Here is a 23,871-nt window from a genome sequence, read left to right on the forward strand (position 1 = left end):
TGATTCCTGGACTGGGCTGTGTGTTATGTTCTTGAGCAAGACACTTTATTTTATGTTGCTCCAGTTCACTCAACTATAGAAGTAATGAGTTACAAAGTCACTGGTGCCTAGCTGTATTGGCCTTTGCCCTTCCTTTGGATGACGTTAGTGGCATGGAGAGGGGAGGTTGGTATGCATGGGAGGCTGCTGGTCTTCCATAAACACCCTTGCCTGGATTTGTGCCTCAGAGGGTAACTTTCTAGGTGCAATCCCATAGTCATGAATGAGCATGGGATTGCACCACTTTATATGGATAGATGAAAGGTGAGCAGATGAATGCATAGAAGGATGGATAGATGCAGAGGCTGGATTTAAAGTCAGAGAGATGGATAGATAAGCAGGTTGGAAAAATATTGTAGTCCGGTGAATTCAAAGAATCCTCAAAGAAACCCTTTCGTTCCAGTTTTGTTTGATGCACAACCACTTAAAAATTATTTGCTAACTGTATTGAAATACTTAAGTTTTCTTTTCTCCTGCTTTTCAATAAATTTTTATTACTATTTTGGGCCTTCTTTATTGAATTAAGTTGAATATACATGTAATTATTAAGTAGACAAATTTGATAGAAAGCCATGAACTTAAAGTCAGTTTTTTTTTTTTTTATGAACTTCAATTTACTGTTTAGGATAAAACAAAAATTTGAAATTTTATGGTTGTATTTATTAATTTCTCAAAATTAATGGAAGTTTAGATTGCATTACATCAACTGTAAAGCATAAACACCTATGTTTAATTTAATGGATCTGATTACAACATGGAGATAACTGAAAAAGGAAAAAAAAAACACCAATCTCTTGTCATCTTTTCAAGGTCCTGGTATAAATTATTTTCACACAATAAAATAAAATAGGCATGCTATAAATATACCTGCTATAGACTTTCAGAGAAATATAATGTGCTTATAGAGAACACAGAAGATCAACTTTACATTATACCACTCAAATAACCAACAAATGTAACTATGTCTCTGTGACTATTGCACTTAACTTTCATTGGAGAAGGTGAGCTAGCTTTAAATAAGTATCACAAAGGGTATAATGATCCTACTGTTCTCAGAAGTAGTAGTGCCACAGTTGTATAATTATTTCACTACTTTAAGAAGCAATAGTCTTAAAAAATTTAAGGGTGCTTTCTTAGTTCGTAATGTTAAATTCAAATCTGGAGAAAACAAAATGAAATTACTCCAGTAATCCTTACTTGAATTGTTATGTGAAAATTACATCTTTAGTGATGATCTAATAAGATAATGAAACTAACCTCCACCTCAATATTTTTTTGAAAATGATGTAGTGAAACACCATTTGCTTATGTTGTGTTAAGTCAAAAGATATGCAATATTTTGGTAATTTATTTGTTTTATTCATCAGAATACAACAAAAGCAGCCTAGCCTTCAAAGTAGATGCCATCGTATTGCACTGTCTAAAGCCACCTTTCTGTCAGTTCTCTGATTCCGTGCTGATACCAGTTCTTGCCCTTTTAGATAAAGAACTCCTTCACTGAAGCTTCCACCTTTTTTTTTGGGGGGGGGGAGTTGATGAGCATCGTGAGAGCAGGAAGTGAGCCATAAACTGGAACATGTAATAATCCAAGGGAGCTAGATCCAGACTATATGCTGGGTGTGATATCACTTTGATTCCCTCAAGTTCTTGGAGTTTATTCCAGGTCATTCAAGTGATGTGAGATCTTGCATTGTCATGCTGCAGAAGAGCCCACTTTCTGTTAAACAATACCAGGTATTTTTTCCAACATAATGACATACATCCACTCCAGCCATGTAGAGTACAGGTTTGTATTGATGGTTTGGCCATCTGGAATGAACTCATAGTGAATTATTCCCTCCTAATTCCACTAGGTACGGAGTAGCGCCTTGTGTTCAAAACACCCATATTTTGGCGACAGGTTCCAGAAGCTGGCCCTTGCTTAAACACTGCTCATACACATTAGGATTGGAGAAAAATATCTCTCCCAGATTATTACTTGTTTCAATTCATGGCTCATTTCCTGTGGTCATGATGCTTCATCAACGAAGTTGAGGTGAAAACTTCAATGAAGGACTTCTTCACCTCAGAGGACAAGAACTGGTATCAGCATGGGATCAAGAACTGGCAGACAGGTGGCTTTAAATAGTGCAACCCAAGAACCTCTACTTTGAATGCCAGGTTGCTTTTGTTGTAACTTGATAAATAATGCAAATAAGTTACCAAACTATTGCAAAACTTTTAACTCAACACAATAAAAATGTTGTGGAGGCACCACTTAAGCAAATTTGATAGCACAACATGTGTATAATACTCATTTGCTTAAATTAGTTGTCTGAATATCCCGTAAGAAATTATTTTTACTCCTTGGGAATCAATGCTCGGAGATTTTAAAGAGAAGTGATAAAAGAGTCAGGATTGCAAAACCTGAAAGTTCTGAATAAAACCAAACTATATGTTGTTGATAAAAGCAAACATCCAAGAATATTTAAATGGTAAAAGAGCCTTTTATGAATTAGCAGTTCTCATCATTATCACATCAAAAACTTTACACATATCATATGCTAATCTGAATATTTTGTTGGATTGATCATGTTTATTTATTTTGTTAATAATTTATAATGATATCAGGCAGGAAATAAAAGTTTAGGAAGAATGTATGTTAGATGTAAAACTGTAAAACAATATTTAGAAATTTAAGTTTAGCTGATAATCTTCAGGCCTTAACTTCAATCAAAATATATATTTTGCCCCTAATCATAGTGTCTTTAATCCTTTTCCTACTATTAAATACTATTGCCTAAATCTTGAAAATTCTGCTAAAATTCTAGCCAGAAAATATTGAAAGCATTTTATAGCCTTCAGTTAAATGTTGAAGTTAAAATTCCTAAACTTCAAAGCAGATAAACTATATGGCAAAGAGTATTTTACATCTGGGGCAATGTAAGATGTTTAATGTTCTATGAAATGATTGATTTATTGAGGAAACTTCAAATTGCTCAGCTGCAAACTTAAAATCAGCCTAAAATGATTGATATTTCCCCAAAACCTCTTTTTTTCTTCTCTCCCTCTCATTCTCTTACTACTCACTGTGTGTGTGTGTATTTGTGTGTGTGTGCATGTGTATGTCAGTGTGTATGTGTACATATGTGTGATATATACGTATATATCTTTTGTTGCTGTGGCATGTTTCATGAGATGATTTTAGATCTAAAACTTGGCAAAACCTGTCTTTCTTAAGGTAATTTTTCTGAAGCATCACCAATCACAGTATCAACGAAGCATGATGCTACTCAACTTCAGGGAATTGATGAAAAACTTTATCAATACTTACCACAATCATTAGAAGAAATATCATTTCAACTTTCGAAATAATCACATCAATGTGATGTTACATGTTTCCTACAAAAGTTCACCTTTACACATTCCTCTAAGGTCTTCTAGACTAATGCTTAATTCTACTTGCATTGTTCAGGGGATAAGAGAAAAATCATACACTTCATCCGTTTTTCATTTGTCTTTGCATTTGTTTATCCAGGCTAGTATGGGTCAGACTAGTGGTTCTCATGTGGGGTTCATATGATCCTTGGGAGTCCATATAAGATTTTATTGTTAAAATTTATCAGCAATGAATTAGTTATGATTCTACAATACACAAAATATCTAAACAATTTTTTCTATACATTTCCTAATAATATTAATTTATAAAAAGCACTCATTATACTCTTGGAGTGGTTGGCATTAGGAAGGGTGTCCACCCATAGAAACCATGCCAAATCAGACGGGAATCTGGTGCAGCTCCCTAGCTTACCAGCTCCAGTCAAACCATCTAATCCATGCCAGCATGGAAAATGGACGTTAAATGATGCTGCTGCTGATGATGATGATGACAATGATGATGATTGGAAGGCTTTGAGGGTTCATCCAAGTAAAAATAGGAATCCAGACATCTTATTACAGAAGCCTGCCAAAAATGTCACTACAGGTATAATTAAAAGTTTGTTTACAATTAGCTCATGATGTCAAGATAAGGAGCCACAAGCATTTTTTTGTATAGCTCACAGTTAGAAACAAGAGTTGCTATGAATGCAAATAAAAATCCAAATTGCGAGAGTTGAACAGGTAAAATCCAGGCCACATATGTTTCCTAGCTAGCTAATCTTCTGATGTAATAAGTACTCAATGAGGGGTACTCAGCTAGCTAATCTTCAGGCCAAGGAAACAGCTATGGTGAGTTAACTTGGGATTCTCAAACGACAATATAAACTTTATATAATTAAAATTCTCAACCTTTGAGTCACTTATGTAACTTTCTGCCTATTCTAATAAACACAGTTATATATGTTTCCTTTTTGGTGTAGTGAAGGCATGTGTCTTAGTGGTTAGGGTATTTGGCTCACGATTGTAAGGTCATGAGTTCAATTCCCATTGTATTGTGCCCTTGAGCAAGACACTTTATTTCACATTGCTCCAGTTCACTCAGCTGGCAAAAACGAGTAGTACCTGTATTTCAAAAGGCTAGCCTTGTCACATTCTGTGACACACTGAATCTCCCAGAGAGCTACATTAAGGGTACACGTGTTTGTGGAGTGCTCAGCCATTTGCATGTTAATTTCATGAGCAAGCTGTTCCATTAATCAGATCAACTGGAAACCTTATTGTCATAACTGAGTTTTGGTGTATTTCTCTATGAACAATAATGTATGTTAGTGCATACATTTACATATTACACAGATTCATTTAAACTATTTTTGTACATCTACGTGTTTATTTCAAATGGCTTTGGCGTTTTCATTTATGTAATTTGATGTAGGTTAACTCTTTAACATTCACATTATTCTGTCAAACATGATGCTTATTTCTTCACATAGTCTATAAATAATCATGCATTATTTTGCAGCTCTGAGATTTTCGATTATGGGATTGTTTACTTTTAGTTTGACATTGTAGGGTAGGTGTGAGAGACTGTATTTGGCCAGTTTGAACATAAAACAAATAGAATATTTTGGCTGGATATGGCCAGTTTAAATGCTAAAGGGTTAGAGAATGGAACTCAGGCAAGAATGGACTATCAAAACCTAGTTTGTTTTTTGCTTGTTTAATCCTGAATCAGCTCTTAAGAATCAGGCCTATGATTGAAACGTTCCAGTTGCTGTGATCATCCCATAATTTTGGAGAGTATCAAGAAAACCTCGTTCGTTGTTTTCTAACTCAATATCAGCTCTGATGAAGCAGACCTGTGATCAAAGGCATTTCAGCTGGGACGATCTTGTCTGTTTTAGAATTATTTAGATTTTCAGGTTTATATAATTCTAGATATAGTAAATGTGAATAAAAATAAAACAGGTTGGTCACAAATGGAATGCTTTGATTATAAGATATACTCAATAATTATTGCAAATCTATAACAGTGATAAAAGCAGCAACACTATTGCAAGCTCTCTCTCTTTTTCTCTCTTTCTTTTGTTATCTAACATTCTCTACATTGTCAAATATGTCCTTTCCTTTTTGGAGATAGTATACTGAAATTTTATGATAGCCTTGCTGCTATTTCTAGCAGGCCTATCAGCTGCATAGAGTTTCCCAGAAACTGCATTAATTGGCTCAAATCTTCGATATTTCAGGTAGAGTCATTTTGCATGTGCAAAGTTGAGTGCACTCTACCACTCTGATCATAGCTTAAGCAATGATGGCTTCTTCCAGGTTGATTTGACATAATATGAAGATGAAACCTGCAAGTACCTGTATTTCAAAAGGCTAGCCTTGTCACATTCTGTGTCACACTGAATCTCCCAGAGAGCTACATTAAGGGTACACGTGTTTGTGGAGTGCTCAGCCATTTGCATGTTAATTTCATGAGCAAGCTGTTCCATTAATCAGATCAACTGGAAACCTTATTGTCATAACTGAGTTTTGGTGTATTTCTCTATGAACAATAATGTATGTTCTATAAGTCAGTATATTATGTCTCACATTTCTTGAATCTAAACTTTAGTATGCACCATACTTGATATCTGTACCCAACAGAACAGGATTCACTGGGTACCATGAGATTTCGAGTTACAAAAACCTACAAATATATTTCAAGCATTGACACTTATCTAGATTCTTAGTGTATATCTGCATACAAGCATTACAAATATGTACATAATCCTTGGTTTTGTAGAAAATATCATAAACCTATTTTATTTCTATCAGAAAAATAAACTTAAATCAGCCGGCTATATCAGTAATGTGCAAAGGAATCCATCCTTTCTTTTAAAAGTCCTTCAGGTTCAGCGTTGTCTTTGATCATCAGTTGAAGGTTAAAATCACCTGTGCATTATATCAGAGCATCTCAAAGTCCAGCCAACTATTCTTTGTTTTTATTTCTTTGCATTCTCATGCATTGTAATCTTTGTTTAACAAATTGCTTTGTGCCTTTGAGAGATTTGGATTAAAACATTGTGAAGGAATTTTGTTATATTGATTTTGAAGACTTTCAGATATTTCCGCATTTCTTTTCTCATTTTTCCAATTATGATTTTCCTCAAAAGAAATGCTTCCTCATGTTTTCTACTTCTCCTCTTGATGGGGTTGTTTATTATCTGAGGATCTTTCCCAATATGAACTGCTTACATCTAATCTTCAGGGTTGAAGAATGCACAAACAAAATGTTCAGGGATTTGTATTTCTGCTTTCTCTTGCCAAAGAATGTAAAAAGGTCAGAGAAAGCAAACCTCCTTAATTGGCATTTAGAAATGGTGGATGGGAAAAACAGATAAAAATCATGGAGATCAGAACATAGCATTTTCTATCTTTACTCCAACTATAATCCCAGTTTCTACAATCTCTACTGGCCCCAGATTAACCTCATTCAAAACCTTTGGCTAAATATTCCTTTACACTTCTTGTCATAATCAAGGTATTTCCGAAGACCCATGACCATGTTTTTTGTTTAAACCAAACTATGTAATTCTCCCTCTCTCTTGTTCTGTTACTCTATTTTCCATATGAAGTACAGAAAATAATGGTAAAGCACATGCATTTTAATGAAGCATTTTAGTTAACTTTAATTCATAACATAAATGCAAGACTTGTTTTAAAGACATACATGGAGTATCATAAATCTTATATTTTCACAAATTTACTTATAAATTTTTCTATCTGGTTAGTCAACTACCTATTTCTCTAGACTTGAAGTAAAGATTTTCCTTACTTTTAAAGAATTCTTAGAAACAGCATGAAACATCTTATAATAATTCTGCTAGTCATTGCGTTACTTAGCCCATCGGTAACACTTTCGCATGATTAGAGAAAAAGAGGGAGATGGAAGTGTCTTAAACAGTTTATTTGAATGAAATGCAAAGTAACTGTGGATTCTAAGTTTCAGCCACAGTGGTTCATCAATTAACTGTCAACTTTATACAGGGTGTTTGGGTTAAAATTAACGATTTTCTTATGTCTCCTGTTTTTTGGAACAGCTTGATGTATCGATGAATAATTAATGGCGTTAGAGAGCATAGAGATTAAAGCTGCAGTTGAAAAAACGTTTGCTGACGTGGAAGAATGGAAACCACCTGAAAGTTGGAAAAGTGATACCTGTATCATGATGACTCACATTGGGTTTCGAAATGCCGACATCATGACTTCATATCAATGCTCTGTGAACACTTTAAAGGCGACAAGACAAGACATGGACATCATGAAATCCAATTTCCTCCAGTGATGATCGTTGGGTGTGACCATATTCTTTCAGAAAATCGAGATCAAGCATGCTTTTGTCCTTTTGCTCAACGTGTGGTTTTCGTCCACGCTGAGCTCGCCTTGGGACACCTGCGTTACCTTTTGACACACATACCACCTCAGTCAGACTCTTCGACCGTCACTTTTCTCGACGAAGGGTCGCGCATCGGCACCCGTCAAGGCATACTCCATGACATTCCATGCGCTTCGCACCAGATAATGAATCACTTCTCATTAACTGCTCGATCCCTTTACCATCGAGTGCGTAAGGTAACTATGGAAGTGACGGTTTTTCATCGTCGCAAACGTGCACGACACCCCAACGCGAAACCGACCTGCCGACAACGTCGGCACGAGAGGAATCATAAGAGGACAGCGGTCGCGATGCTGCCGGTATCGGCAGCCGGTGCTGGTCAATGCAAAGGCTACCGCTTATGCTACGCCAACTAAGCACCCTCATAAAATCAGACTAGAGTCAAGCTCAACAGAGTTCTCTTTTCTCCACTGGTCCGTCTAAGCCTGTTCCCTTAACTGTGATTTCGTTATACAGCAGAGAGAGACAGTGGGAAACCCATTGATCTGTTTATGCACATCACTAATTAGATGTCGTGGAATTTGGCTACTTTTATGAATGCGAAACCGCAACTTACGCTGAAGTTTACGTGGATAGTTCCACAGTGTACTCACTGATAGCAACACACACGTGGAACTTAATACTGACCCAAATCTTTAGTCTCCAAGCCGGTACCGTTGTTTTAAGGTGGATGGTGCCACATGCTAAGAAGTAAAAAAGTATCTACGGAATGAAATGGCTTGTTCGGGCAGAGCACAACCCTCGAGGCTGTCCCCCCCACACACACGTCGAAGAGGTGCTCTCAATGTCTCCCTATCCAAGACGAGAGGAAGTTTTTCCTCCAAGACGCCCAGTTGGTTGACTGAGGTAAGTTTTGACGTCCTTTGGCAGAGGGTCCCTCACGAGAGGCTGCCGGTATTTAAGTGGACAATGCCACAAACTATAAATATGGGCCTGATGTGAGCGGGTCGTTCTTCTCCCAGAAGTGAGCCGAATAGCATTATCTTCGAGGCACATCCATCTACCAACACCAGGTCTGCTCGATTCCACCCATCGAGCAAATTGGACAGAAAGATCTCCGAGTCACCAGGGCTATAAATGATCACTGTGGTGCCTCAGAAGTTCTCAGACCACGTGTCAGCTCAGTAAAGGAAACGTCAAGGCTGAAAGTGATTGCTATGAAATATGATCACATTTTCTTAAGTCGACCTTTTCTGTTTATTCTTTCATTACAAAGATTTATTGCAGGAAGCCTCAAATAACTCAAATGTTATATGAACAACCTTTGAGAAATTCCTTACAAATTCTAATTGTTATGTGCCCTGTAGAGTATGTATGTGTCTTGTTATGAAATGTATATGCATACTCATATATACATTCATATACACGCTGAGAGTATAGACCCATAAAAATAGAGAAGTACATCTTCCCGGATAAACTTATTTCCTATATTATTTATTACCTCAAATTTATTCATTTATTTTGCTGCCTGTTCTAAAAACGTCTGTTTTCTGTAAATTGTTTTCACTTATCATTTAATAATAGAGACACTATCACCTTTGATCAGACCAAAGTTTTCGTTAACTGTATTTTCAGTATCAAAAACACAAAAATGTTAAGAAAAAAAGAATCTACAAATATCTAATAATTGCTAGGTTCTTCTGAAAAGGAAGTATATACTCTCTATTAAGTAATTTTACATTGCATTATCTTCCAATAAAGAATATATTTACTTAAAAAGTAACTCCTGATCTACAATAATGGCTGATCTAACACTGGCACAAAGCCATGCATCGGGAATTATGAACATATTCGATTTAATCTACTCCAGTAATTAGCTGGTACTATATTTTGTCGATCTGCCTGTTTCGAAGGTCGAACGGTAAAAATCAACTATTTAGTTCTCTTATTTAACTTTTTTTTTTCTTCTCCCTTGTTTCAGTCATATATTTTGGAACGTTGAAATAATATGTTGGTAATAATCCTTTCAAATGTAGGCACAAAGCCTGAAGTTCGGAGGAGGCATTGGTCGATTACATCGACTCCAATGTTCAGCTGATACTTATTTTATCGACCCCGAAAAGACGAAAAGTAAAGTCGACAACGGCGAAATTTGAATTCTGAACGTTAAGACGGACAAAATTCCACTAAGCATTTTGCCTGGCGTGCTAACAATTCTGCCAGCTCTACATGGCAGTGGTAGATAATTTTAAAACATTCTCAATCGATTGATAAGGACAAGAACATTCAAAATTACAAGTGCAGTTGTTAAACAATCATGGGAAGGATCAACAGTAACAACGACACAAAAAGTAAGCAAGATGATTTATATAGTGGGGAAATGAATAACAGAAAAGTAACTGTGAATCTATTCCTGTACTTCACAAGACCTTTTATTTGAGCTTATTTGAAATGTTCTGCTTCCTTATCGTTCCATTCTACTGATTCAATATTTCCAGCAGTTTGCTGTCTCTGTCCCTCCTCGATTTGCTTTTCTTCCCAATGCATTGGATTCATATTATTGGGAGAGGAGTACAGGTTCCCTGGACGTTGACGTACGAGATATCGGTTATTCCCAACGAAGCGAAGTGAGTCCTTAGGCCATCTTCGAAGATTCGACTTGTTTTTAGGAAAGTAAAGTTTGTAGGCCCTACAGATGTTAATGGATAACTATTTCCTGCGTCTCTCTCTCTCCCTCTCTCTCCTCTTTTGTTGTTTTCAGGTCCTCAGGGAACAAATCTTCATGTGGAGCTTACTATCTTTTTGCCTTCTACTCGTTTCAGTCATTAGACTGCAGCCATGCTGGGGCACCACCCTGAAGAGTTTTTAGTAGAAAATATCGACCTCAGCACTTTGTTTTTTAACTCTGCTACTTATGTCGGACTCTTTTGCCGAACCACTAGGTTACGGGGACGTAAACGCACCAGTTGTCAAGCTGTGGGTGAGAAAACAGACACGTATATATATTTATACAATAGAACTTTTTCAGTTTCCGTCAACCAAATCCACTCACAAGACTTTGGTCGACCAGAGGCTATAATAGAAGATATTTGTCCAAGGTGCCACGCAGTGGGACTGAACCTGGAACCATGTGGTTGGGAAGTAAACTTCTTACCACAAAGCCACGCCTGCGCCTATAAGTGAGATGTTTACAGCACCTAGATTTCCTGATAACTAGGATCGACTTTGCTTAACTTCCGTGATCGGACAAAAACCATTGCGTTCAAGAGCATTCTATGCCACCAGTTGAATCGCTGTTCTATTCGCACCTTCCACGAGTTAAAGCTTCGAATCGTCCGTGTAAGTATCAGGGTAACTGTATGTCAGTGTAACTCTCAATTGACCAAAAGTCATTGAATGATTTGTGCTGCAACGCTTTGAATGAAAATTAATTTTGCTTGCAAAAAAAAAAAAAAAAAAAAAAAAAAAGAGAACCCAAGAACCTTTTTTTTGTAAAAATCAGAGATAATGAAGCAAACGTCCCGAAATTCTTGATGTCCCTTGTTTGCATTAATCTAAAAGTGATTTTATTTCTTTAAAAGGGGTGGCTGTGTGGTAAGAAGCTTGCTTTCCAACCAAATGGTTCTGGATTCAATCCTTCGGCGAGGCACCTTGTATCTTCTTCTATAGTCCTATGCTGATCAAAGCCTTGTGAGTGAATTTGATAGACTGAAAGTGAAAGAAGCCTGTCGTACGCATATATGTATCTATGTGTGTGTGTCTTTAAGACTGTTTGTCCCCTACCACAGCTTAACAACCGTCCCCGTAACTTAGCGGTTCGGCAAAAGTGACCGACAGAATAAGCACCAGGCTTTAAAGAGATAAGTACTGGGGTCAATTCATTCGACTAAAAATTCTTCACGGTAGTGCCTCAGCATGGTCACAGTCTAATGACTAGAGCAAATAAAAGATAAAAGTATCGTGGTAAAACACTCAGAGAAAGGAAGGGGAGAAGGAGAGAAAGAAGGGGAGAGAGGAGAGGGAGAGAGAAGAAGTTCGAGCAAACCTGACTCATAAAAATCAAGATATAAAATAGGGAGATGTACAAGTGGAAAAAAATTTTTTTACAGTTTAATAGGGCTACTATTATGTTTAAAAAAACCTACAAACGTTATCAATCTTATCTGATATAAAAATTTGTTAATAAAAATATAGTGAACACTTATGCACAGTTAAGATAAACCTTGATCTGCCATTGTTAACCTTCATGACCTCGTGTTTTGTAAGCTTCACCGTTTGTAATAAATGTCAAAAGAGGTTAAAAATTTTATTTCCAGCAAAAAGCGGCTCTTCAAGGATGAAATAATGCTGTGTTAAAATGGCACAAAAAAACCCCTGATCTACGACGAAATTCTACTACAGTTAAGCTACCAGTATTAGAACACAAAGGGCAGCGGCTCGTGGTCATAGGATCGCGGTTGTGTGTGTTTATTGAGCAAAAACACCTAAACCTCCACGAGGCTCCGGCAGGGGATGGTGGTGAACCCTGCTGTACTCTTTCACCACAACTTTCTCTCACTCTTACTTCCTGTTTCTGTTGTGCCTGTAATTCAAAGGGTCAGTCTTGCCATACTGAATATCCCTGAGAACTACGTTAAGGGTACACGTGTCTGTGGAGTGCTCAACCACTTGCACGTTAATTTCACGAGTAGGCTGTTCCGTTGATTGAACCAATTGGAACCCTCGACGTCGTAAGTGACGGAGTGCCAACAAGATTAAAACACAATTTCTGTAGATTATGCTTTCTGTAAATTATTAGGTCAGTATATATCTAATTTCCCTGATAATTGTTTGACTTTCGAAAAAAACTTATTTGAATTATTTTTCTACTTTTGTCTTTGTCCATAGAAATCACGAGCTTCTGGACACGATAATACAGTTTCATTACGTCACATGGAAACAGCTTGAAGAACTTATTTTACAGATTCCAGTTGTGCTGAATAGAAGGAAATTATATTCAGACTAACGAGAAACGTTCTTGCACGAGAAACAGACTTCAACTGGTGAGCTTGTTGGTGCATTTCACCCGAAGCTGTAGAGACTATATTTCACTAATCAAAATCCTTTTCAAAGTCAATGGAAAATCTCGAATATTCTTTTATATTTTTCCTGTCCAACCCTTTGTATATATTTAATACACTGGGAAGACGACTTTTTTTTTTTTTTTTTGCTCACTCACAAAAAATTAAAGAAAGAAATTGATCCCTTTCACTACATTAATTCCACTTCAAGTATTGCATTAAGGTCATACACAACATTTATGCGCAGCACTTTCAACAGTTTCAATTTTTGTATATATGCTCCATATTTTTTTTAATTTGCACTCTGCTTCCCTTTCCTGTTATTGTAGAGTAACCTTTACATTCTTGGTCAAGTAGTTTTTCTAGATTTAACTCTGTGAACTGATTACATCGGCCACAGAAATAGAACGCAAGTCACTTTGTGTTACTAAACTAATGAATACCTCTCAAATAATATCAAATTTAGCTTCTTTAAAAGATTGTGCACCAGATGACAATTGCTTCTTTTCATATATATATCAGCACCATCAACAGCCACTGAAAATAAGGGCGAAATATTCACTACGAAACCTCGAAAATATCCACCATTAAAAGTTCTTCTCTATACAGAAGTATAACCAACAGCATTTGAAAAGCGTAAGTATCTCAATTCAAATATAAGAACGGGATTTGTATAGAATGTATTTTTCCATTTTTAGCTGGAATCTGATTTTAAAACCCTAAGGAGTAAGGCAATTTCATTTCATACTAGTTCATGTATGGCCTACCAAACCTCTAATTACTTTGGTTAAGATGGCCTGATATAAGAGAAGAGAAAACTGACCCTTTCCACTACCCAGCGAATACCCACATCAGAAAGTAATAAAGTTCTAAAATTCTGGTTAAAATATTCAAGCCGCGTACACAGAGTACTGGCTAAAATATTTAACGATCTACTGAAATAACCAAAATATATACCTTAGAATTTGTCGTGGGGAAAAAAAAATTAATTCACAAGATTCAAATAAACAGTAAGCATCTAAAGCTATCTGCTTACAGTATACAACGTTGTAAGCGCAATAATATCGCAGATAGTAAAAGCTGAACATGTGAAAGAAAGAAAAAAACTCATGTACACCCAGAAGAGCTGAAGGAATAGCACAAAACTCATATAATTGTAAAGATCAATTACTGAGCAACAAAACTAAATCCAAAATCGAAAAATAAATAAGGGACTGATCATGGGAGAGATTGACTGCTTAGAAGGCTTTTGATAGCGCTTTCTAGTATGGATCTAGGAAACATTAACCAGTCGTAAAGTAATACCATTAATAACAAACATGTTAGGAATAAATTGAGAAATAATCTACATCGACAAACAAACAAAAAAAAAAAAGGAAAATCCAATACGGAAATACTGTATTTACTGCTTACCACAAAGGTAGAGGTTCTTTTCAAACTGAATATTATAATAAAATATCTAGCGCAAGTTCATATAAAAATCTTGCAAAAAATAAACGGTAACTAATACAAATAAATATAAAAATTCTAAATCCCTTTACAGTCTTCCCCAAACCAACAAATAAAAAAGAATTTGAAGTAAAAGCCATCCGTGAGAACGATGAAGAAACAACAAGAGAAACTATATATATAAAAAAAAAAAAACATACCAAAAAAATATATAAACACGAAACTAAAAATGGGATTACAAAATGTTCTCCTAAGACGATGTCCGAAAAGCTCTTACATGGCTAAAATCTGATAAGACTTAACAAAGCAGCAGTGGATAAAGTAAATCTCAGCTCTTCTTGAGAAGCAAAAGAATCAATGGTAAGACCAAAGGATTTTTAGGCGGCGCAAGATCAAAGTCTCTTCAGAAGACTCATCCCCCACCTCCGACAAAAAAAAAACAAACGAATAAAACATAAAAAAGGATAGAAAAAGTAACATCAGAATACATGGATTTTGTTAGGAGACAGTCACATGTTTTCTGGCAGTCCAGTTGTAGCTAAAAGTATGGATCTCTCTCTCTCTCTCTCTCTCTCTCTCTCTCTCTCTCTCTCTCTCTCTCTCTCTCTCTCTCTATACGAGGGGTGCATGAAAAGTCTTGATCCTCAAAAAAAACAAAACATGGTACAAGATTGATAAAGAAAGATACAAGGCTCAAAGGCCTTGGAGGCTCAAAACTTTTCATACGCCCCTCATAAATATATATATATATATATATATATATATATATATATATATATACATATATATACACACACACATATATTTACAAATATATATACATACAAATACATACATACAAATATATATACATACAAATACACACATATATACATACATACATACATATGCACACATATATACATATACACACACATATACATATACACACACATATATACATGTACATACACACACACACACATATATACATATATATGTACATACACATATAGATAGATAGATAGATAGATAGATAGATAGATATAGAGAAAGTATGGTTGGTGATTACACGTGGTTGAATATACAAGGAAAGAAAATGAAAACCACAGAAGATTTGTTTTACAAGACTAAAGAATATATCAGAATCGTTAATATATAACACTGTATAAGGCGGCATGCTGACAGAAACGCTAGCACGCCGGGCGAAATGCTTAGCGCTATTTCGTCTGGCTTTCCGTTCTGAGTTCAAATTCCGCCGAGGTCGACTTTGCCTTTCAGGGTCGATAAATTAAGTACCAGGTGCTTACTGGGGGTCGATCTAATCGACTGGCTCTCTCCCCCAAAATTTCGCCTTGTGCCTAGAGTAGAAAATGATATATAATATTGTGTAGTACATTTGCTATGACAATTGTAATATATTGTTTAGTCTTGTAAAACAATTCTGTATTTTAATCATATTTCTTTCCTCCCAGACACACACACATACAGATAGATAGATAGATAAATAGACAGACAGACAGACAGAGATAGATAGAGAGAGAGAGAGAAAGAGATCTATATATTTAAAATAATCAAGTTCAGGATATTACCAAAGAGTGAAAAATGCACACGAGAGATAAGCACAGGACGAAATACTACAAAATGCACAATCAAAACAGGACATCACCAACGAATGAAAATACGTACGTAGATAATGAGAGACATGCATGGGACAAAATACCACAAGAAGTCTAACCCTTCTTCATTTGTCGACTGTTAATTACTCCCTATTTCGAGCTTTCAACGACAAGATAGGAAACCTTCGTAAAACAGCAGCATTCAGAAATTTTAAAAATATAAAATTTGTGGAGGTTCAGATGGACAATATGTAATCGGAACCTTTCCCCACTTAAAAAAAAATTTTTTTTTTTACGGAATCCCACGTTTTAGGCTATGGAGATTCTGATTCTGAAAAAAAAATTGTTTGATAAATTTTAATTCGGGACCAATAGGCCTCAATGCGATTCGTACAAGCGCCAGTTTCAGGGTCGACGAAATTCGTTGATTGGTTAACCGCTCTGTGTATGTAACCCAGCTGTTGTAGATTCCTATAGCTGGCCCATTTGTCAGTATGTACTATAGTACCCGGTAACACATTTTCAATTATAACGGCTTCAAGTGTTGCTGCGCTTCGATCAGGTACACGTTGAAGGAACCCTTTTTTCACAGTGATGTCATAGCACCCGACAAACCCATGTTTGATGGCCTATTCTCCCTACGTGGCTCTTCCTTTTAAAAACAAGCTCTCATCTATTTCCACCTCAATACCTGGACCACCGAGCGGAGCTTTGTCTCGAAGCATCTTCCCCGAACACACTTCTCGACAAAACTCATACCACTGGATCACAGTTTTATTATCTACTCCAGTGTATAAAGCCGTAGTAGATATAGGTGCCTCGAACACGAAATGGGAGACAATGTGAAATATTTTCTGTAAGGACAACTTTGACTTTTCCATAAAAGTCTTTGTCCTTATTGAAATATTTTTCTTACAATTTCCGCACCGCCACACAAATCCATCGAGCGATCTGGCCGACTTCTTCAAAGTCATATTTTGTGCGCAAACACACGTTTTACAGGTGGAAATAATGCTGTTGGCTTTCAAAAATTCGAGTATTCTTTCTGGAGCAAGCTGCTTCAATACTTCTTCAAGTAGCAAACACATTTTCAGTTTCACGAACACGATCCTTGGCGCTGGTTAACTGATTCCTTGTCGCTGGTCAAATGATTCTCTTTTAGGGTTGTGCACACGTGCGCAAAAGGGAACAATTTTACCGTTGGAATCATTTGACCATGATTCCAACGGTCAAATTGCGAACAAAAGGAATTTGGTATTGATTATTTATAATTAACATTAATAATTACTTACTGGGAAATAGACAACTGCTCTCAAATTACAGGCTATATGCGTGGAAACATGCGGTTGGCCCAAAACTATACGAAGTCAACTGCACAGAGATCCTTGGCGGTCTAAATTGTGCTCCAAACGATATTTATAGGAGACCGGAAACCAAATTCTCGAATGGTTGAGAAAACTATGTCACGTCATAGTTGCACGCTGATTCATCACTTTATAGACCAATCACATGAAACAATGGTGGTTTACTTGTGGTGCCTGAACGATTATCTGCCGGTTAAGGTTTCGAATCACTGTTACACATAAATGAAATGAGAGAGTTTGAACATAGGATTAACATAAAGCTTGCACGTATACTGCGACAGTAATTTTTTTTATACAAATTTGATGCTGGTTCTGTTATGCACGACACATAAGAGGTTCATCTACTTGACGTTTCCTTCTCACCAAACATCCATTTATGAAGCATTCACTTTAAGTGTTTTAAACTTTGTTTTTACGCTCACTTCGACATTCCGATTTCCTTTATTTAAAAAGAAAAAACTTTTACTTATGATTACTTTCAGGTATTTCATTTTGCCTTTTTTTTTTTTCTTTTGCAATTGTCTCACACGAAAATTATTCGACCAGGGACCAAGACCTCCTCGGTCTGCACACATTTACTTCCATTGAACACCTAAAATCTATTTGCTCTATATGACAAATCTGCCATCGTCTTAGATAAAACAGAATTGTATTTAAATAAACCCATTTAATTCTAACTTCAATTACCTTATTTGGCTTTGACACAAGTATGTATTAGTGATATTTGTAAAAACAGCCAGTTTTCGTGATTTTCAAATAATTTTCTTCCGACAGCGCTGGCAACTTCGCCGAGACTTAACTTTCATACACACTAAGAAACTTCTTTTTCATTACCCATGTATCCCTTATTTTCCTCCTTCGACTCGGTGGCAAACTACCATTAAGACGGCACAAGAGATTTTCAATGAAAACTTTCATTCACGACACAAACTTTTATGATTTCTTCCAACTCGTTGCAATTATGTAATTACGGAACGTTGCAATTATATAATTACGGAACAATTTATTTCAATACATCAGAAATTTACTACTTGTTACATCTCACATGTTACAACTTGTTTGCTACACATGCATACGTATAGAAGTTAATTCTTATGGTCACGTTGTGATGAAACATTTTCGATAACAGCACCAGGCTAAAAGTTCGTAAAAAAATTGTTTAAGAATCATTGATTTTTATTACACTAATTTTTTCTTACACCAGTTTTTCTTACAGCAGCTTCTATTCTATATCTATGTACCTATGTACATATACACGCACAAACACACTCATGCGCACTCCATGACACGTGTCAAGCTGTTAACATAAATATTTAAACTCCATGGTACGTGCTGCGTGCCTTTCCTATCTTTTGTATACGTATGTGCATTAAGTGCGTTTGTGTGCGTGCACGCACAAATACACACACAAACATAATTCAGTACTTACAATGCGGAGAGTTATGTCCAAATTCCCACATCAAACATGCATAAAAATGGAAACGTAATTAAAAGAAGACATTACTTTATAAGAAAAGAGTTGACATCGTTGAAAAACAGTGAAACCTAGAGATTTTATTAGTGTAGACTCAAGGATGCGAAAGAACAAATCTCTAAAAGATCTTGCTGAGATTTTGGAAAACTTCCAGTAACTAGTTCAGTGATGCTAACTGAAAAACTGATGGCTTTCGCCTGGTCATTTGATACCGTAAACCGCTATAGTATATATATTGTTATCAGTTTTGATCCATCTAAAGAATGGCCGACTTGGAATTGCTTTTATTTTTTTTATTATTATTTTATATCTGTTTTTATATCTTTGCAATTCTGTGCTGTGCTGTTTTATTGCGTCAGTATATGTACAAACTTGTATTATACACACGCATACATGCGTGAAAGATAGGACAGTTCCAGTCATATTGACACATTCATAACCAGATACGTATACACACACACACACATATATATATATATATATACGCGTGCGTGCGTGCGCACAGAGTCGTTGCCATTATCATTCAATCATTATTTGATATTTTTATCTGATCGGTTAAAATTAATTACTCCGCTTCACATTCAGTATTAGGAAGTAAGATTCGGATATAAAAATAATATGAAATACATATGAACTGGCCACACAACTTTCCACGAAAGGTTTTAAAGTTATATATTGTAAATATTATATATTGTAAAGTTATATATTAAAACTATATTTGCCAATCTACGAGTGATATGGAATAGATTTAGAGCAGAATTTGCTGTTGAGAGCCACTCTTTAGCCAATAATATTGTAGATTATTAGTCATGTAGTCATGGGGTGCCGTCACTTATTTTTAAAGTGAAGATTTTTAATATCCATAGAAGAAATGTTTGTGTGCTAATTGTTTGGATAATGTTTAATGAGTAAAGATTTGTTTTCACCTCACATATGTGGGTATTTGTATTTACAGCATTCGTACTTAGTACACCGAACGCTGCTCTGAGGTTTTTCCCTCTACCACACTGAAAGTAGACCTGGTAAAATACATTACTGTAAGAAATAGAAATGCTGTGGGATTGTTGTATATTATGTTGGCATACAATTCTAATGTAATTCTTCTCACATGGAAAACTTACTGCAATAAACCGAAGTCCTATCTAAAGTTATCTTTAATCAACATTGTCGTCTGCTTGGATCATTACGATACAGAAAGCATTAGCTAAAAGGTAGCAGGTTATCTTCGGGTTTAGATTTTCACAAAGGATAAAACGGTCTTTTGAACTCTTTAGAAGCTTTTTAACTGGAATTGGACATCAGTGTTGAAGATGATAATGTGTCTGCACAAATGTTGAAGGAAATATAGCTTGAAAGAATCTACACAATTCCAGTAACGTTCTAAAGCTATAGTGAATGAATATCTTCAGTAGATTATCAAGTTGATAAAGATTTGGGTGGTCGACTTAATCTCTTACCCGGTTTAACACCGCCATCTAGTGTTTTTGGTGTTTGTAACAAACAGTCATACTAGATCTCTAGTTTGAGAATATTTGCTTCCCATCAGTTTTGGAAGAATGTGTGCGTGTATGTGTGTATAAAATAACATAGGCAGCTACCCGCAATATAAAACTAAAAAGAACTCTTATTTCTAGCAATATAGGTGCTACCCAAAACCCTCAGTCACAATTACTGACGATTGTATTTTTCAGTTTTGGTCTTATATTGTGTATAACTGCCTACATTATTTTGTAATTTTCCCATTAGCATTCCGCTAACTCGGCCGTAAATATATTATAGAAAATATATATACTGACAGTCTGGATTTAGCTAAGCCATCCGGCGAAGGAGTAGCCTCTACTCACGAATCTCTAATTTTCAGACGAAAGTAGACTCGTCCGGTGAGTCTAGTTTCGCTTGTGGGGTGGTTATTTCCCCCTTCAGCATATGAAAATGTGATTTTTAGCAGTTCTAAGGGCTTTGCCTCTTATTTCTAGCAATGTAGGTGCTACCCAGCACCTTCACTCACAGTTGGTGACGACTGAATTTTACCTGTGTGTGTGTGTGTGTGTGTGTGTGCGTGTGTGTAAAAATAATAATGAGTGCGTGCGTTACATAAATAATATTTCCAGGATTAAATAAAAAAGACAACAAACGGGAAATATGACATACCTATATATATAATTTTAAAAAACCGTGTAGCAAATAAACGAACATATACTAATGAAGATATATGTTCCCTTCTTTATTGACTACACGTATTTCTTTAATTATATACTCTTTTTGCTCTCTTTGACTTTGGCCATGCTGGAGCACCGCCTTTTAGTCGAGCTAATCGACCCCAGGACTTATTCCTTGTAAGTCTCGTGCTTATTCTATCGGTCACTTTTGCCGAACCGCTAAGTTACGAGGACGTAAACACACCAGCATCAGTTGTCAAGCGATGTTGGCGGGACAAACACACACTCATATATATATATATATATATATATATATATATATATATATATATATATATATATATATAAACAAATATTAAATGAGTATATGCATATATACGTACAGGTATGTGCACACCGACATCCACCTGTATGTATAGGTGCATATCTGGGTACAGGACATTGCAAACAAAACGTAGACACGAAAACACACAAGCCACATAGAGAACATTCTCCTTCATCAGCTACCCCCGTTTTAACACCGGCGTTTCGAAGAGCTGGGTAGGACGCATCGTTAAAACGGCTCTTCCCATGGACCGCAAATTAAATTTGTATACACAAATTAAACCTTGCCATGGAGGAATGTAGTGGCGGACAAAAAACAAGACAGGAAAACAAACAGAAAAGGCTAAACGTCCAGACGGGAAAAATTATGTGTGTATGAACGCTGTGAGGCACGAACTTGAAAGTGGGGACGAAGTAAGTTCGCGTGTTTGCTCGGCGATAGCCAAGGAAGAAAAGGATTATTGACCGGAAGCATGTGACCATGCCGGTGTAAGGGGAAGAGAGAGGGTGGTAGAGGGAGAAACAAAGGGAGGAAGTAGAATAGGTGAGCAACGAGAGGAAGTACGAGGGGGAAAAAAGAGATACGTAGTAATAACAGAGGAAGAACGAGAGGGGTAAAGAGAGATACGTAGTAGTAAACAGAGGAAGAACGAGAGGGGGGAAAATGATAGAGGAAGAGAAAGAGAAAGAGATAGAGTAGCGTCGGAAAATATAAAGTTGCGATAACTACTTACAAATTGGTGACGCTGCGTTCGGTCATGTAAATATATATATATATATATATATATAACGTGAGAGAGTTAGGGGTTGGAGGTCCAACCCACTAAGGGATAGTATCTATCCAGTATACTGCTGGGAGGGTACCCAATTATTGCTACACTAGTGCTATACTAGGTGCAATCAATGGGAGCGGGTAAAAGTGGAGGTTTTACCCAAAATTTGTGTAACAATTAGAAAATGGAGGATAATATGCTGAACTCAACTACTTGCAGACGGTGTATCCCGTTGAATCCATTAATTTAATTCATAGCAAAAGTGACATAAAAAAGGAAGAAAAGAAAAAGAAAGAAAGAACCAAAGCACAGGTGTCCATGGCAGGCTATGTTATTTTGCCAACATGGTTTACATATAAAAGTACAAAGTACATAAGGAATTAGCGGATGAACAGAAGTTTAATCTTACAGCTGTTTCGGCCTAGTTTTGGCAGGCCCCATTCTATCCGAATATTCCTTTCCGGAGTGATTATCGGATGACATTTTGAAATGAGGTTACATGCATATACAAGTTTTTATAAGCAAACATTCCACCACGTACGTTGTTTGTGGTATCAGCTCTATTAGCCGTATCTAGAAAGCTGTAAGTGTTTTTTAGATATGTATATATATATATACACGACGGGCTTCTTTCAGTTTCCGTCTACCAAATCCACTCACAAGGCTTTGGTCGGCCCGAGGCTATAGTATAAGACACTTGTCCAAGGTACCACGCAGTGGGACTGAACCCGGAAACTTGTGGTTGGTACGCAGGCTACTTACCACATAGCCACTCCTACGCAGATATATAGGTATGTCATATTTTCCGCTTCTCTTTTTATTTAATCCTTAAAAAAAACATACGTATCTTGACTAAAGAAAGATAGCTCTGAAAACATTCAAAATGCAATTCGTTGCAAAGGGCTTGTTGAGCTACAAAAGAGTGAAAACCGCTGTATATAGTGCTTTTCATCTCTACTCCGAATTTATAGAGATTAAATCGATATAATCACCTATTCTCTTCCCTAAATCTAAAACTTTGTGACTATGTAAGAAATTGTGTCAATAACATTTGGCAAAAATAAAACTCAAATTTTTCTGATCGTTTTTTGGATTGTCACATGCCCATTGTTAAAAAAAATTCCTTTACTGACAGCTTCTCTATCACAGGGACGTCTTGAGGTGCCAGTTCTTGATATTTTGAAATGTATTGAAATTGAGTCAACTTCAGAGATACTTGAATGGTGAGATAATCCTATCAGCCCCCGAAAGCTGTGCCTATTCACAACTAAAAACTTAAACTAAACTGGGTTACTCTAAGGCAAAAATTATCTGTCTGACATTTGGAGTTGTGATAGAAACATAATATTCTATTAATAGTAAATGTGTATAGGAATATTGTAGAGCAAGTACGAGGAACCTTCTTAAATATAGAGAGAAAGAAGTACCGAGATGTTTTCAGGGAATTTTCCTGTGGAGGAATTCCCAAGTTTTCGGTATGATAATACCATGGCTGCCGAATTATAGTGGAAATATACATATATGTCCGTATATAAAACAACTGAAATATCTCTGAGAAAGCACTTACCACGGATTAGTTTATAGCTTCGTATATTACAGACCAGTGACTATATAAGGAACAACTGCTATTACTTAGTGCCGTATGAAACCAGCATCAAGAATAGCATAAGTTATGAGTGCTTAATTTTCAAGGGCCGAGCGCTAAATGCTTAATTTTCAAGGGCCGAGCGCTAAATGCTTTATTATCATAGTACAATACTGACTTTAACTTTAACGAACTTTTATGAATGCATAATGCTGATCCAATGCACGAAATACCTCTTATTTCCAATACACTTTAAAGGATTTGCTTTGCAAAATATCAATTCAGATTCAGTGATTCTACTGCGGTTC

This window comes from Octopus bimaculoides, chromosome 10, assembly GCF_046866305.1.
Source record: "Octopus bimaculoides isolate indiv1 chromosome 10, ASM4686630v1, whole genome shotgun sequence".
Lineage (NCBI taxonomy): Eukaryota > Metazoa > Mollusca > Cephalopoda > Octopoda > Octopodidae > Octopus > Octopus bimaculoides.